General features: G+C 47.4%; 1 protein-coding gene across 1 annotated transcript in view; it reads right to left on the bottom strand.

The window, feature by feature from the left end:
* Positions 1-14,980, bottom strand: part of LOC135511527 (lipoma-preferred partner homolog) — a 458,670-nt gene extending 443,690 nt beyond the window's left edge. The window contains exon 1 of the mRNA XM_064933017.1: positions 14,855-14,980. The gene's annotated coding sequence lies outside the window, so the exon portion shown is untranslated. The remainder of the gene's footprint in view (positions 1-14,854) is intronic.
* Positions 14,981-15,721: the final 741 nt, after the last annotated feature.

The raw sequence follows: 15,721 nt of genomic DNA, 5'->3' as shown, positions 1-15,721 counted from the left end.
ACCTCTACAACAGTCCTTCCTGGGAGAGCTTGGTGTAGAAATAGAACCAATGACTACAACCTCTACAACAGTCCTTCCTGGGAGAGCTTGGTGTAGAAATAGAACCAATGACTACAACCTCTACAACAGTCCTTCCTGGGGGAGCTTGGTGTAGAAATAGAACCAATGACTACAACCTCTACAACAGTCCTTCCTGGGAGAGCTTGGTGTAGAAATAGAACCAATGACTACAACCTCTACAACAGTCCTTCCTGGGAGAGCTTGGTGTAGAAATAGAACAAATGACTACAACAGTCCTTCCTGGGAGAGCTTGGTGTAGAAATAGAACCAATGACTACAACCTCTACAACAGTCCTTCCTGGGAGAGCTTGGTGTAGAAATAGAACCAATGACTACAACCTCTACAACAGTCCTTCCTGGGAGAGCTTGGCGTAGAAATAGAACCAATGACTACAACCTCTACAACAGTCCTTCCTGGGAGAGCTTGGTGTAGAAATAGAACCAATGACTACAACCTCTACAACAGTCCTTCCTGGGAGAGCTTGGTGTAGAAATAGAACCAATGACTACAACCTCTACAACAGTCCTTCCTGGGAGAGCTTGGCGTAGAAATAGAACCAATGACTACAACAGTCCTTCCTGGGAGAGCTTGGTGTAGAAATAGAACCAATGACTACAACCTCTACAACAGTCCTTCCTGGGAGAGCTTGGTGTAGAAATAGAACCAATGACTACAACCTCTACAACAGTCCTTCCTGGGAGAGCTTGGCGTAGAAATAGAACCAATGACTACAACCTCTACAACAGTCCTTCCTGGGAGAGCTTGGTGTAGAAATAGAACCAATGACTACAACCTCTACAACAGTCCTTCCTGGGAGAGCTTGGTGTAGAAATAGAACCAATGACTACAACCTCTACAACAGTCCTTCCTGGGAGAGCTTGGTGTAGAAATAGAACCAATGACTACAACAGTCCTTCCTGGGAGAGCTTGGTGTAGAAATAGAACCAATGACTACAACCTCTACAACAGTCCTTCCTGGGAGAGCTTGGTGTAGAAATAGAACCAATGACTACAACCTCTACAACAGTCCTTCCTGGGAGAGCTTGGCGTAGAAATAGAACCAATGACTACAACCTCTACAACAGTCCTTCCTGGGAGAGCTTGGTGTAGAAATAGAACCAATGACTACAACAGTCCTTCCTGGGGGAGCTTGGTGTAGAAATAGAACCAATGACTACAACCTCTACAACAGTCCTTCCTGGGAGAGCTTGGTGTAGAAATAGAACCAATGACTACAACCTCTACAACAGTCCTTCCTGGGAGAGCTTGGTGTAGAAATAGAACCAATGACTACAACAGTCCTTCCTGGGAGAGTTTGGTGTAGAAATAGAACCAATGACTACAACCTCTACAACAGTCCTTCCTGGGAGAGCTTGGTGTAGAAATAGAACCAATGACTACAAACTCTACAACAGTCCTTCCTGGGAGAGCTTGGCGTAGAAATAGAACCAATGACTACAACCTCTACAACAGTCCTTCCTGGGAGAGCTTGGTGTAGAAATAGAACCAATGACTACAACCTCTACAACAGTCCTTCCTGGGAGAGCTTGGTGTAGAAATAGAACCAATTACTACAACCTCTACAACAGTCCTTCCTGGGAGAGCTTGGCGTAGAAATAGAACCAATGACTACAACCTCTACAACAGTCCTTCCTGGGAGAGCTTGGTGTAGAAATAGAACCAATGACTACAACCTCTACAACAGTCCTTCCTGGGGGAGCTTGGTGTAGAAATAGAACCAATGACTACAACAGTCCTTCCTGGGGGAGCTTGGTGTAGAAATAGAACCAATGACTACAACAGTCCTTCCTGGGGGAGCTTGGTATAGAAATAGAACCAATGACTACAACCTCTACAACAGTCCTTCCTGGGAGAGCTTGGTGTAGAAATAGAACCAATGACTACAACCTCTACAACAGTCCTTCCTGGGAGAGCTTGGTGTAGAAATAGAACCAATGACTACAACCTCTACAACAGTCCTTCCTGGGAGAGCTTGGCGTAGAAATAGAACCAATGACTACAACCTCTACAACAGTCCTTCCTGGGAGAGCTTGGTGTAGAAATAGAACCAATGACTACAACCTCTACAACAGTCCTTCCTGGGAGAGCTTGGTGTAGAAATAGAACCAATGACTACAACCTCTACAACAGTCCTTCCTGGGAGAGCTTGGCGTAGAAATAGAACCAATGACTACAACCTCTACAACAGTCCTTCCTGGGAGAGCTTGGTGTAGAAATAGAACCAATGACTACAACCTCTACAACAGTCCTTCCTGGGAGAGCTTGGTGTAGAAATAGAACCAATGACTACAACCTCTACAACAGTCCTTCCTGGGAGAGCTTGGTGTAGAAATAGAACCAATGACTACAACCTCTACAACAGTCCTTCCTGGGAGAGCTTGGTGTAGAAATAGAACCAATGACTACAACAGTCCTTCCTGGGGGAGCTTGGTGTAGAAATAGAACCAATGACTACAACAGTCCTTCCTGGGGGAGCTTGGTGTAGAAATAGAACCAATGACTACAACAGTCCTTCCTGGGGGAGCTTGGTGTAGAAATAGAACCAATGACTACAACAGTCCTTCCTGGGGGAGCTTGGTGTAGAAATAGAACCAATGACTACAACCTCTACAACAGTCCTTCCTGGGAGAGCTTGGTGTAGAAATAGAACCAATGACTACAACCTCTACAACAGTCCTTCCTGGGAGAGCTTGGTGTAGAAATAGAACCAATGACTACAACCTCTACAACAGTCCTTCCTGGGAGAGCTTGGCGTAGAAATAGAACCAATGACTACAACCTCTACAACAGTCCTTCCTGGGAGAGCTTGGTGTAGAAATAGAACCAATGACTACAACCTCTACAACAGTCCTTCCTGGGAGAGCTTGGTGTAGAAATAGAACCAATGACTACAACCTCTACAACAGTCCTTCCTGGGAGAGCTTGGCGTAGAAATAGAACCAATGACTACAACCTCTACAACAGTCCTTCCTGGGAGAGCTTGGTGTAGAAATAGAACCAATGACTACAACCTCTACAACAGTCCTTCCTGGGAGAGCTTGGTGTAGAAATAGAACCAATGACTACAACTTCTACAACAGTCCTTCCTGGGAGAGCTTGGTGTAGAAATAGAACCAATGACTACAACCTCTACAACAGTCCTTCCTGGGGGAGCTTGGTGTAGAAATAGAACCAATGACTACAACAGTCCTTCCTGGGGGAGCTTGGTGTAGAAATAGAACCAATGACTACAACAGTCCTTCCTGGGGGAGCTTGGTATAGAAATAGAACCAATGACTACAACCTCTACAACAGTCCTTCCTGGGAGAGCTTGGTGTAGAAATAGAACCAATGACTACAACCTCTACAACAGTCCTTCCTGGGAGAGCTTGGTGTAGAAATAGAACCAATGACTACAACCTCTACAACAGTCCTTCCTGGGAGAGCTTGGTGTAGAAATAGAACCAATGACTACAACCTCTACAACAGTCCTTCCTGGGAGAGCTTGGCGTAGAAATAGAACCAATGACTACAACCTCTACAACAGTCCTTCCTGGGAGAGCTTGGTGTAGAAATAGAACCAATGACTACAACCTCTACAACAGTCCTTCCTGGGAGAGCTTGGTGTAGAAATAGAACCAATGACTACAACCTCTACAACAGTCCTTCCTGGGAGAGCTTGGCGTAGAAATAGAACCAATGACTACAACCTCTACAACAGTCCTTCCTGGGAGAGCTTGGTGTAGAAATAGAACCAATGACTACAACCTCTACAACAGTCCTTCCTGGGAGAGCTTGGTGTAGAAATAGAACCAATGACTACAACCTCTACAACAGTCCTTCCTGGGAGAGCTTGGTGTAGAAATAGAACCAATGACTACAACCTCTACAACAGTCCTTCCTGGGAGAGCTTGGTGTAGAAATAGAACCAATGACTACAACAGTCCTTCCTGGGGGAGCTTGGTGTAGAAATAGAACCAATGACTACAACAGTCCTTCCTGGGGGAGCTTGGTGTAGAAATAGAACCAATGACTACAACAGTCCTTCCTGGGGGAGCTTGGTGTAGAAATAGAACCAATGACTACAACAGTCCTTCCTGGGGGAGCTTGGTGTAGAAATAGAACCAATGACTACAACCTCTACAACAGTCCTTCCTGGGAGAGCTTGGTGTAGAAATAGAACCAATGACTACAACCTCTACAACAGTCCTTCCTGGGAGAGCTTGGTGTAGAAATAGAACCAATGACTACAACCTCTACAACAGTCCTTCCTGGGAGAGCTTGGCGTAGAAATAGAACCAATGACTACAACCTCTACAACAGTCCTTCCTGGGAGAGCTTGGTGTAGAAATAGAACCAATGACTACAACCTCTACAACAGTCCTTCCTGGGAGAGCTTGGTGTAGAAATAGAACCAATGACTACAACCTCTACAACAGTCCTTCCTGGGAGAGCTTGGCGTAGAAATAGAACCAATGACTACAACCTCTACAACAGTCCTTCCTGGGAGAGCTTGGTGTAGAAATAGAACCAATGACTACAACCTCTACAACAGTCCTTCCTGGGAGAGCTTGGTGTAGAAATAGAACCAATGACTACAACTTCTACAACAGTCCTTCCTGGGAGAGCTTGGTGTAGAAATAGAACCAATGACTACAACCTCTACAACAGTCCTTCCTGGGAGAGCTTGGTGTAGAAATAGAACCAATGACTACAACCTCTACAACAGTCCTTCCTGGGGAGCTTGGTGTAGAAATAGAACCAATGACTACAACAGTCCTTCCTGGGGGAGCTTGGTGTAGAAATAGAACCAATGACTACAACAGTCCTTCCTGGGGAGCTTGGTGTAGAAATAGAACCAATGACTACAACCTCTACAACAGTCCTTCCTGGGAGAGCTTGGTGTAGAAATAGAACCAATGACTACAACCTCTACAACAGTCCTTCCTGGGAGAGCTTGGTGTAGAAATAGAACCAATGACTACAACCTCTACAACAGTCCTTCCTGGGAGAGCTTGGTGTAGAAATAGAACCAATGACTACAACCTCTACAACAGTCCTTCCTGGGAGAGCTTGGCGTAGAAATAGAACCAATGACTACAACCTCTACAACAGTCCTTCCTGGGAGAGCTTGGTGTAGAAATAGAACCAATGAATACAAGGTTCAAAGTCATTCATTCTAGTTTCTGAGAAGTTACGTAATCCTTCGTACAAAGGCCAACACCAACACAGACACTATTCTGGTCCAGCCTTAAGAGCTCATATCATTGAATTCATGGTACAGTAGCCTGAGCGCCAGTCTGGTAGTGCTTCACTCATTGTCATGCCAAACATGAGAAATAAAATTGTCAATGGCACAAACAGATCTGGGACCAGGCTATAATGATACAGTGCTCCTGAAACATAACTCAGAATAAGGAGCAGGCAACTCTTTCCCTGGTCCTTCCTGTCTGTCTGGTCAACCAACTGGTCCTTCCTGTCTGTCTGGTCAACCAACTGGTCCTTCCTGTCTGTCTGGTCAACCAACTGGTCATTCCTGTCTGGTCAACCAACTGGTCCTTCCTGTCTGTCTGGTCAACCAACTGGTCCTTCCTGTCTGTCTGGTCAACCAACTGGTCATTCCTGTCTGGTCAACCAACTGGTCCTTCCTGTCTGTCTGGTCAACCAACTGGTCCTTCCTGTCTGTCTGGTCAACCAACTGGTCCTTCCTGTCTGTCTGGTCAACCAACTGGTCCTTCCTCTCTGTCTGGTCAACCAACTGGTCCTTCCTGTCTGTCTGGTCAACCAACTGGTCCTTCCTGTCTGTCTGATCAACCAACTGGTCCTTCCTGTCTGTCTGGTCAACCAACTGGTCCTTCCTGTCTGTCTGGTCAACCAACTGGTCCTTCCTGTCTGTCTGGTCAACCAACTGGTCCTTCCTGTCTGGTCAACCAACTGGTCCTTCCTGTCTGATCAACCAACTGGTCCTTCCAGTCTGTCTGGTCAACCAACTGGTCCTTCCTGTCTGTCTGGTCAACCAACTGGTCCTTCCTGTCTGTCTGGTCAACCAACTGGTCCTTCCTGTCTGGTCAACCAACTGGTCCTTCCTGTCTGTCTGGTCAACCAACTGGTCCTTCCTGTCTGTCTGGTCAACCAACTGGTCCTTCCTGTCTGTCTGGTCAACCAACTGGTCCTTCCTGTCTGTCTGGTCAACCAACTGGTCCTTCCTGTCTGTCTGGTCAACCAACTGGTCCTTCCTGTCTGTCTGGTCAACCAACTGGTCCTTCCTGTCTGTCTGGTCAACCAACTGGTCCTTCCTGTCTGTCTGGTCAACCAACTGGTCCTTCCTGTCTGGTCAACCAACTGGTCCTTCCTGTCTGTCTGTCTGGTCAACCAACTGGTCCTTCCTGTCTGTCTGTCTGGTCAACCAACTGGTCCTTCCTGTCTGGTCAACCAACTGGTCCTTCCTGTCTGGTCAACCAACTGGTCCTTCCTGTCTGGTCAACCAACTGGTCCTTCCTGTCTGGTCAACCAACTGGTCCTTCCTGTCTGGTCAACCAACTGGTCCTTCCTGTCTGGTCAACCAACTGGTCCTTCCTGTCTGTCTGGTCAACCAACTGGTCCTTCCTGTCTGTCTGGTCAACCAACTGGTCCTTCCTGTCTGTCTGGTCAACCAACTGGTCCTTCTTGTCTGGTCAACCAACTGGTCCTTCCTGTCTGTCTGGTCAACCAACTGGTCCTTCCTGTCTGTCTGGTCAACCAACTGGTCCTTCCTGTCTGTCTGGTCAACCAACTGGTCCTTCCTGTCTGTCTGGTCAACCAACTGGTCCTTCCTGTCTGTCTGGTCAACCAACTGGTCCTTCCTGTCTGTCTGGTCAACCAACTGGTCCTTCCTGTCTGTCTGGTCAACCAACTGGTCCTTCCTGTCTGTCTGTCTGGTCAACCAACTGGTCCTTCCTGTCTGTCTGTCTGGTCAACCAACTGGTCCTTCCTGTCTGTCTGTCTGGTCAACCAACTGGTCCTTCCTGTCTGTCTGTCTGGTCAACCAACTGGTCCTTCCTGTCTGTCTGTCTGGTCAACCAACTGGTCCTTCCTGTCTGTCTGTCTGGTCAACCAACTGGTCCTTCCTGTCTGTCTGTCTGGTCAACCAACTGGTCCTTCCTGTCTGTCTGTCTGGTCAACCAACTGGTCCTTCCTGTCTGTCTGTCTGGTCAACCAACTGGTCCTTCCTGTCTGTCTGTCTGGTCAACCAACTGGTCCTTCCTGTCTGTCTGTCTGGTCAACCAACTGGTCCTTCCTGTCTGTCTGGTCAACCAACTGGTCCTTCCTGTCTGTCTGTCTGTCTGGTCAACCAACTGGTCCTTCCTGTCTGTCTGACTGTCTGGTCAACCAACTGGTCCTTCCTGTCTGTCTGTCTGGTCAACCAACTGTTCCTTCCTGTCTGTCTGTCTGGTCAACCAACTGGTCCTTCCTGTCTGTCTGTCTGGTCAACCAACTGGTCCTTCCTGTCTGTCTGTCTGGTCAACCAACTGGTCCTTCCTGTCTGTCTGTCTGGTCAACCAACTGTTCCTTCCTGTCTGTCTGTCTGGTCAACCAACTGGTCCTTCCTGTCTGTCTGTCTGGTCAACCAACTGGTCCTTCCTGTCTGTCTGGTCAACCAACTGGTCCTTCCTGTCTGTCTGGTCAACCAACTGGTCCTTCCTGTCTGTCTGGTCAACCAACTGGTCCTTCCTGTCTGTCTGTCTGTCTGTCTGTCTGATCAACCAACTGGTCCTTCCTGTCTGTCTGGTCAACCAACTGGTCCTTCCTGTCTGTCTGGTCAACCAACTGGTCCTTCCTGTCTGTCTGATCAACCAACTGGTCCTTCCTGTCTGTCTGGTCAACCAACTGGTCCTTCCTGTCTGTCTGGTCAACCAACTGGTCCTTCCTGTCTGTCTGATCAACCAACTGGTCCTTCCTGTCTGTCTGGTCAACCAACTGGTCCTTCCTGTCTGTCTGGTCAACCAACTGGTCCTTCCTGTCTGTCTGGTCAACCAACTGGTCCTTCCTGTCTGTCTGGTCAACCAACTGGTCCTTCCTGTCTGTCTGGTCAACCAACTGGTCCTTCCTGTCTGTCTGGTCAACCAACTGGTCCTTCCTTCCTGTCTGGTCAACCAACTGGTCCTTCCTGTCTGTCTGTCTGGTCAACCAACTGGTCCTTCCTGTCTGTCTGGTCAACCAACTGGTCCTTCCTGTCTGTCTGGTCAAACAACTGGTCCTTCCTGTCTGTCTGGTCAAACAACTGGTCCTTCCTGTCTGTCTGTCTGTCTGGTCAACCAACTGGTCCTTCCTGTCTGTCTGTCTGTCTGGTCAACCAACTGGTCCTTCCTGTCTGTCTGTCTGGTCAACCAACTGTTCCTTCCTGTCTGTCTGTCTGGTCAACCAACTGGTCCTTCCTGTCTGTCTGTCTGGTCAACCAACTGGTCCTTCCTGTCTGTCTGGTCAACCAACTGGTCCTTCCTGTCTGTCTGGTCAACCAACTGGTCCTTCCTGTCTGTCTGGTCAACCAACTGGTCCTTCCTGTCTGTCTGGTCAACCAACTGGTCCTTCCTGTCTGTCTGATCAACCAACTGGTCCTTCCTGTCTGTCTGTCTGGTCAACCAACTGGTCCTTCCTGTCTGTCTGTCTGGTCAACCAACTGGTCCTTCCTGTCTGTCTGTCTGGTCAACCAACTGGTCCTTCCTGTCTGTCTGTCTGGTCAACCAACTGGTCCTTCCTGTCTGTCTGTCTGGTCAACCAACTGGTCCTTCCTGTCTGTCTGTCTGGTCAACCAACTGGTCCTTCCTGTCTGTCTGTCTGGTCAACCAACTGGTCCTTCCTGTCTGTCTGTCTGGTCAACCAACTGGTCCTTCCTGTCTGTCTGTCTGGTCAACCAACTGGTCCTTCCTGTCTGTCTGTCTGGTCAACCAACTGGTCCTTCCTGTCTGTCTGTCTGGTCAACCAACTGGTCCTTCCTGTCTGTCTGTCTGGTCAACCAACTGGTCCTTCCTTCCTTCCTGTCTGTCTGTCTGGTCAACCAACTGGTCCTTGCTGTCTGTCTGGTCAACCAACTGGTCCTTCCTGTCTGTCTGATCAACCAACTGGTCCTTCCTGTCTGTCTGTCTGGTCAACCAACTGGTCTTTCCTGTCTGTCTGTCTGGTCAACCAACTGGTCCTTCCTGTCTGTCTGTCTGGTCAACCAACTGGTCCTTCCTGTCTGTCTGTCTGGTCAACCAACTGGTCCTTCCTGTCTGTCTGTCTGGTCAAACAACTGGTCCTTCCTGTCTGTCTGTCTGATCAACCAACTGGTCCTTCCTTCCTTCCTGTCTGATCAACAAACTGGTCCTTCCTTCCTTCCTGTCTGTCTGTCTGATCAACCAACTGGTCCTTCCTGTCTGTCTGTCTGTCTGGTCAACCAACTGGTCCTTCCTGTCTGTCTGGTCAACCAACTGGTCCTTCCTGTCTGTCTGTCTGTCTGGTCAACCAACTGGTCCTTCCTGTCTGTCTGTCTGTCTGGTCAACCAACTGGTCCTTCCTGTCTGTCTGTCTGGTCAACCAACTGTTCCTTCCTGTCTGTCTGTCTGGTCAACCAACTGGTCCTTCCTGTCTGTCTGTCTGGTCAACCAACTGGTCCTTCCTGTCTGTCTGTCTGGTCAACCAACTGGTCCTTCCTGTCTGTCTGTCTGGTCAACCAACTGTTCCTTCCTGTCTGTCTGTCTGGTCAACCAACTGGTCCTTCCTGTCTGTCTGTCTGGCCAACCAACTGGTCCTTCCTGTCTGTCTGGTCAACCAACTGGTCCTTCCTGTCTGTCTGGTCAACCAACTGGTCCTTCCTGTCTGTCTGGTCAACCAACTGGTCCTTCCTGTCTGTCTGTCTGTCTGTCTGTCTGATCAACCAACTGGTCCTTCCTGTCTGTCTGGTCAACCAACTGGTCCTTCCTGTCTGTCTGGTCAACCAACTGGTCCTTCCTGTCTGTCTGATCAACCAACTGGTCCTTCCTGTCTGTCTGGTCAACCAACTGGTCCTTCCTGTCTGTCTGGTCAACCAACTGGTCCTTCCTGTCTGTCTGATCAACCAACTGGTCCTTCCTGTCTGTCTGGTCAACCAACTGGTCCTTCCTGTCTGTCTGGTCAACCAACTGGTCCTTCCTGTCTGTCTGGTCAACCAACTGGTCCTTCCTGTCTGTCTGGTCAACCAACTGGTCCTTCCTGTCTGTCTGGTCAACCAACTGGTCCTTCCTGTCTGTCTGGTCAACCAACTGGTCCTTCCTTCCTGTCTGGTCAACCAACTGGTCCTTCCTGTCTGTCTGTCTGGTCAACCAACTGGTCCTTCCTGTCTGTCTGGTCAACCAACTGGTCCTTCCTGTCTGTCTGGTCAAACAACTGGTCCTTCCTGTCTGTCTGGTCAAACAACTGGTCCTTCCTGTCTGTCTGTCTGTCTGGTCAACCAACTGGTCCTTCCTGTCTGTCTGTCTGTCTGGTCAACCAACTGGTCCTTCCTGTCTGTCTGTCTGGTCAACCAACTGTTCCTTCCTGTCTGTCTGTCTGGTCAACCAACTGGTCCTTCCTGTCTGTCTGTCTGGTCAACCAACTGGTCCTTCCTGTCTGTCTGGTCAACCAACTGGTCCTTCCTGTCTGTCTGGTCAACCAACTGGTCCTTCCTGTCTGTCTGATCAACCAACTGGTCCTTCCTGTCTGTCTGGTCAACCAACTGGTCCTTCCTGTCTGTCTGATCAACCAACTGGTCCTTCCTGTCTGTCTGGTCAACCAACTGGTCCTTCCTGTCTGTCTGGTCAACCAACTGGTCCTTCCTGTCTGTCTGATCAACCAACTGGTCCTTCCTGTCTGTCTGGTCAACCAACTGGTCCTTCCTGTCTGTCTGATCAACCAACTGGTCCTTCCTGTCTGTCTGGTCAACCAACTGGTCCTTCCTGTCTGTCTGGTCAACCAACTGGTCCTTCCTGTCTGTCTGATCAACCAACTGGTCCTTCCTGTCTGTCTGTCTGGTCAACCAACTGGTCCTTCCTGTCTGTCTGTCTGGTCAACCAACTGGTCCTTCCTGTCTGTCTGTCTGGTCAACCAACTGGTCCTTCCTGTCTGTCTGTCTGGTCAACCAACTGGTCCTTCCTGTCTGTCTGTCTGGTCAACCAACTGGTCCTTCCTGTCTGTCTGTCTGGTCAACCAACTGGTCCTTCCTGTCTGTCTGTCTGGTCAACCAACTGGTCCTTCCTGTCTGTCTGTCTGGTCAACCAACTGGTCCTTCCTGTCTGTCTGTCTGGTCAACCAACTGGTCCTTCCTGTCTGTCTGTCTGGTCAACCAACTGGTCCTTCCTGTCTGTCTGTCTGGTCAACCAACTGGTCCTTCCTGTCTGTCTGTCTGGTCAACCAACTGGTCCTTCCTTCCTTCCTGTCTGTCTGTCTGGTCAACCAACTGGTCCTTGCTGTCTGTCTGGTCAACCAACTGGTCCTTCCTGTCTGTCTGATCAACCAACTGGTCCTTCCTGTCTGTCTGTCTGGTCAACCAACTGGTCTTTCCTGTCTGTCTGTCTGGTCAACCAACTGGTCCTTCCTGTCTGTCTGTCTGGTCAACCAACTGGTCCTTCCTGTCTGTCTGTCTGGTCAACCAACTGGTCCTTCCTGTCTGTCTGTCTGGTCAACCAACTGGTCCTTCCTGTCTGTCTGTCTGATCAACCAACTGGTCCTTCCTTCCTTCCTTCCTGTCTGATCAACCAACTGGTCCTTCCTTCCTTCCTGTCTGTCTGTCTGATCAACCAACTGGTCCTTCCTGTCTGTCTGTCTGTCTGGTCAACCAACTGGTCCTTCCTGTCTGTCTGGTCAACCAACTGGTCCTTCCTGTCTGTCTGGTCAACCAACTGGTCCTTCCTGTTTGTCTGTCTGATCAACCAATTGGTCCTTCCTTCCTTCCTGTCTGTCTGTCTGATCAACCAACTGGTCCTTCCTGTCTGTCTGTCTGATCAACCAACTGGTCCTTCCTGTCTGTCTGTCTGTCTGATCAACCAACTGGTCCTTCCTGTCTGTCTGTCTGATCAACCAACTGGTCCTTCCTGTCTGTCTGTCTGGTCAACCAACTGGTCCTTCCTGTCTGTCTGTCTGGTCAACCAACTGGTTCTTCCTTCCTTCCTGTCTGGTCAACCAACTGGTCCTTCCTTCCTTCCTGTCTGTCTGTCTGGTCAACCAACTGGTCCTTGCTGTCTGTCTGATCAACCAACTGGTCCTTCCTTCCTTCCTGTCTGGTCAACCAACTGGTCCTTCCTTCCTTCCTGTCTGTCTGTCTGGTCAACCAACTGGTCCTTGCTGTCTGTCTGATCAACCAACTGGTCCTTCCTGTCTGTCTGATCAACCAACTGGTCCTTCCTGTATGTCTGCTCAACCAACTGGTCCTTCCTTCCTTCCTTCCTGTCTGTCTGTCTGGTCAACCAACTGGTCCTTCCTTCCTTCCTGTCTGTCTGGTCAACCAACTGGTCCTTCCTGTCTGTCTGTATCAACCAACTGGTCCTTCCTGTACGTCATATCAATCAGTTGGTTGACATGATGGACAGGAAGGACCAGTTGGTTGACATGATGGACAGGAAGGACCAGTTGGTGGGTATGATGGACAGGAAGGACCAGTTGGTTGACGTGATGGACAGGAAAGACCAGTTGGTTGACGTGATGGACAGGAAGGACGAGTTGGTTGACGTGATGGACAGGAAGGACCAGTTGGTCGACATGATGGACAGGAAGGACAAGTTGGTCGACATGATGGACAGGAAGGACCAGTTGGTTGACATGATGGACAGGAAGGAACCAGTTGGTTGACGTGATGGACAGGAAGGACCAGTTGGTTGACATGATGGACAGGAAGGACCAGTCCGTCACAACAACCAAGTCATAGTACGACACTGACAGTGTTTCTGAACATTGAACGAGGAGCAGCATTGACTCTTTCCATCACTATGTCACTGAGCAGAGTAAGGTAAGAGACCAGCCTTTCACCTACAGCATACAGGTTCCTTCACAGTAATAAATTATGGCTGTCCAAAACAGAACAGAACAGAGACGGGCAGATCAGAGCAGAACAGTTACCTGTTCCAAAGGGCTTGGGTCAAAAGTAGTGTACCATGGGAAAACAGTGCCATTTGGAACACAGAGTGTGGAGGGGTGGATGCAGTCTCCTCTCTGTCTCTGCTGACCCATCAATCCTTCTACTCTTCCTTGTGTGTAATACGACGTTTGTCATTCTGCTCTCTCTTCTGCACTTATAGCCACTAGGAATTAGTTTAGCTCCGACGGCACTATATCTCAATATGTACTCAAGCTCTTCAAACTGTATTATGAGGTTCATAATTAAAAATGTACACTAATAACATGCTGTGTCATGTATATATAATGTTCAGGATAGGAGTTAACAGAATATAGTGGGCCGGAATTCAAATCCTCATGCATAATAGTACCACATGAGTAGCTCATGCTCTGCAGTCCTACAAGTATCCTGATCTCACCTGAGATTTCTACATATTTTTTTTATTTCCAGCCCAACAGCCATTAAAACCTTCTATTAAAAAACACACAGAGGCCTGGTAGTGCCTCTAGTCTCAGCCTCGTAGTAGTGCTGCCTGGGCGGCTCAAAGCAAGGCAGATAGCTAAGGGACTTCACTTTTAACTTGAGCATCCCGTCTCCACGACTGTCAAACGTGTTCTTTTAAAGCACAGATCTTAAAGACAGTTGGGTTTAATGATGTGTGAGGAAGGATGACTCCGATATATATTCGGTTTGATGAGCAAGCTGAGCTCTCTGGGGACCTTGATGTTATTGATTTGAAATTCATATCAAAGTAAGAGTTTGATTTGAATTGATATGAATCTCTTCAGCAGCAACTTGAGGGGGAAGGTATTAAAATTGCAGCATGTTAGCTACTTTGGAGATGAACAGAACAATGTCTTTGGTGTGTTGACATCATGATTAGTCCCATGACTTACATATTTCCATTCTTGAAATGCATTGGGAGCAAATTGAGTCCTTGTAAAACGGTGTCAGTATGAAAAACAAAATAAGCATCTACACATTACATTAACCTCTATTCAATGATTGATTATTATGGTAAGAACTAGGATCAAGTATAGTATTACATGGTAGCTTAATAAAGTCCTTTATTCATTGAAACAACTCGGATGTGTTCGGTAGTGTCATGCCTTACATGGACTCCTGCACTGCGCCTGCGCAGACAGGCTCTCCTGAACCAGCTGAACAGATTGTTCTTGACAAGTAAAAAGACAGTCGTGTTTACACGTCAGGATTGACAAGTGTGTCGCTTCTCTAGACTACGGCAGTCTCAACAAAACTATTCAAATGATGAATAATGAAACTATTAAATGGGGAAGAAGAAGAAAATAGACGTTGCCCCGGGAAGCTAAAACATTCTCTTCCGTATTGGTCATACAGGCCACCTCGCAGAATGCACTTCAACAGACACAATCTAATTCAGACCTGTCCAGTACGATGTTCTTTACTTCAAACTACTGCTACAATATGTCTTTGTAAAATGTAACAAGTTCGCTTAGTGGTGAAAATCAAAACTCTCGACCTCCTTTCCGAGCGGGCAGCCCTCGACTTCAACTCAGCTACAGTAACAACCATCACCTCAAAGAGGAACGACATTTAGCTATTTTTATCTGCATTTCTTTACATTAAAAAAAAAGCGAGCAACATGGCATCAAAAACTACATTTCTATAATCTCCTATGTTAAAAGATGAAAAGAATTAAATAGGAAAAGAGGTTTCCATGTTTCTCTTACCTCGGCTTTCTAGGAATCAACCGTTTCTGAATCCCACTAAGAAAGTGAAACTTCTTTCCGCCAGACCTGAGTGGCAGTTAGTGACGTCAGAGCAGGAACGACCACAGGTCAGAGAGTCGGTGGAGATGTTTGACCATGTAAGGCAGTAATTAATCCATGTAAGCATAGCTGTGGGAAATTGGGGTGCTGATAGTGCTGCAGCACCCCCCGTGAAAAAAAAAATCAGAATTAACTAAATGTACTTTTTAAAAAAATGAAAAATGATGTCAGCATCCCAGGCTGTATCACGTCCGGCTGTGATTGGGAGTCTCATAGGGCGGAGCACAGCGTTGTCCGGGTTTGGCCCGGGGTGGGCCGTGATTGTAAATAAGAATTTGTTCTTAATTGACTTACCTAGTTAAATAAAGGTTCAATAAAATAAATTAAATTAAAAAGCTAGAATCCTTAGTTGCTACATCGGTTTTTTAAACTTATAAATTAATGATATATACCCATTTATCATTGAATGTATATAATGAGCTTAGTTCAACTGTTGTACCCCATCAGAACCCAAAGTATGTTTGTTTTGCTCCAATGTTTGTAAACAATGTAAATATGCACGCTGCAATATGTTGCATATTGTTATTTCTTTATTTAACCTTTATTTAACCTTTATTTAACCTTTAATCAACCTTTATTTAATCTTTATTCAACCTTTATTTAACCTTAATTTAACCTTTACTCAACCTTTATTTAACCTTTATTCAACATTTATTTAACCTTTATTTAACCTTTATTTAACCTTTATTCAACCTTTATTCAACTAGGCAAGTCAGTTAAGAACAAATATGTAACTTTATGTAACTGCAAAATGCAACTTTTTGGGGG

The sequence above is a fragment of the Oncorhynchus masou genome, chromosome 24, assembly GCF_036934945.1.
Source record: "Oncorhynchus masou masou isolate Uvic2021 chromosome 24, UVic_Omas_1.1, whole genome shotgun sequence".
NCBI classification, from domain to species: Eukaryota; Metazoa; Chordata; class Actinopteri; order Salmoniformes; family Salmonidae; genus Oncorhynchus; species Oncorhynchus masou.
The sequence above is the reverse complement of the archived record's forward strand: the minus strand, read 5'-3'. Positions and strand labels throughout refer to the sequence as shown.